Raw genomic sequence first — 2,368 nt, 5'->3', positions numbered from 1 at the left:
TTTTCTCTGGATAGAAATCCGTAAGATGTTGAATTACTGTCCCCAGCATTACTGTCCCTCCGTGAAATAAATTGGTTTCAAAGTAAAACTTTCATCCACCTTCAAATGTTTTCCCAAATTCTAAAATTGTCTCACATTCCTAAACACACACACTTGCACACACTGCAGAATTCAGGAGCTCTAACCTCCATAATCAGCTCTTCCTTCTGCCCTCTTTCCACAATATTATTAATCTATTATTTACTGAGTGTACATTGTGTGAAATCCCATGTACCTTGTGCTGAGCACTTTATAATATCATTGTAGGAGGGGATTATGGATGGGAAGCTACATCTCCGAGGACTGGAGTACGCTGGTGGGTTTGTGTAGCTGGTGTGTGGCAGAGGTGGGACTAACACAGGCGGTCTGGCTGGCTGTACACCTACTGCCCTACTCTCGGTTCCTTCCCTCATTTACTCAGCATCTATCATTTGGCATGTAGGCCTGGCTGCAGCGCAGGGTGGACCTGTGGATTTGGCCTTCCCTTTCCCCAGTACTGACCTCAAAAAATCTGGTGCTAGGGCCGGGGATACAGCTCAGCGGACTAAAAGCTTGCTTAGGTAAGCGCAGGGGCCAGGGGCCGTTGGAGTCCGGAGAAGGTGACGCATGCCTCTAATCCCAGCCATAGGGAGGCAGAAATCAGGAGGATCACTAGGAGTCCGAGCTGTATAATAAGACCCTGACCCTGCACAGAAAAAAAAAATAAATAAAAATCTGGTGCTGTGTTGTTTCCCCACCTCCATACGTGACCTTATCACATAATCCTGATCTGCTGGGTTTGGATTCCCTTTTTTTTCATTTCACTTGGAAAGTCTGGAACCACAAAGATTTAAGCAGCTTTCAAATGGTACTGTTGCAACCAGCATGCATAGTCAAACCCAGGGGGTGCGTGTGAGGCTTGCTTGGCACGGGCCTGCCCACCAGGATGCCACCAGGCCTCTAAGGCAGGCAGTAGCCCAGCTCTGCTGTAACTACAAGTCTCTAAAGGAAAGAAGTTGATTTGGGTTAAGTTCAGAACTGAAGAGAGCGCTCTTGAAAGAGGTCATTCAGCCCAGCTGCGTAGCAAGTGGCCCGTACCATCCACGGCTGCATTCGCTCATGATACAGCCAAGCTGTATGTGTGCTCGTGAGTAGCACAGCCATACTGTATTTCTCAAATCATAGTGATGAGGGTGCTGTGCTAGTATAAAATACCCAGCTCTGATTGGTTGGCCTCTTTGTCATGTTTTGGAAACTGCCTGTATTTTGCAAAGATGATAAACAGCTTTAGTCAATTTGCACGGCTCTCCGGGCCTCGGCTGTAATCAATTTGTGTTGCTGTCTTTGCTAGCAGGTACCGGAAATTGCCTGCAGATGGTGAAGTGGTCCGCTCTTTCGGATGCCAGCAATTCAGTCTGGTGAGCCGACGTGAGCCCTTAGAGGGCAGTGTGGTAACATGGGTAAGAGCAAAGACCAGCGCAGCAGCCGAGATCCAGGCCTGGCCCTGCTCCACACTCCTCCAGGTTTTACTGAGATAATAGTGGTTTCTCACATCACAGTCTACCAACAACTGCAAATCACACCTGAGACACCCCTTAAAATACTCCACCGGTCCCATTTCTCACAAGTTGTCATCAACCTCTTCAGACTCGGTGCCCCAAATGGACCTTCTGAGGAGCCCCTCACGTCTCCCTCCTCTTTTTCAGGTTTCCTTTTTGTCTCCTGCAACAACTCAGTTTACCATACCAGGGACTGAACTCAGGACCTTGCTTGCTAGGCAGGTGCTAATGCCGCTGAGCTATCCCCTCATAGTGAAGAGAAACGTAGTTTTCCTCTCTTGGCCGGCTCCCTTTGTGTGTCTGGAGACTCGCTCACTAGCACACTGTGGCAAGTAGAACGAGCAGCCACCTACCCTGCCTGAGCAACTGGGTCTAAAGAGACTGCTTGTTTTGACTTTGGTTTGTCTGCCTTCACCCCCTCCCCATTAGAGACTTTGTATAATAGCCCAACCAGTCCATCTTTCCAGTTTTAATTTAATAGGAACCAGTTTTCTAGAAATGCCACAATCATGATGAGGTGAAACTTGCTATCAGCAGCCCAATGTATATGACAAAGAACCAAGTGTATGGCATGAGTAATATATGTAAAGGTTTATCTGACTATGGGCTTTTTCCCAACTGCGGTTTTCATTTGTTAATTCCTCCTCTGTTACTAATGTTTGAATGGATGAACGGATAGGTAGATGGTGGAATAAATGTTCTGCATATTAATTTTACTTCATTGGGCTAGTCAGAGACTTACAAGTTTTTATTTTATTTTTTTTTAATATTTATTTATTTTTATTTATTAC

This window comes from Octodon degus, unplaced genomic scaffold (assembly GCF_000260255.1).
Source record: "Octodon degus isolate 3935 unplaced genomic scaffold, OctDeg1.0 scaffold00047, whole genome shotgun sequence".
Lineage (NCBI taxonomy): Eukaryota > Metazoa > Chordata > Mammalia > Rodentia > Octodontidae > Octodon > Octodon degus.
This window is presented reverse-complemented; position numbering follows the sequence as displayed.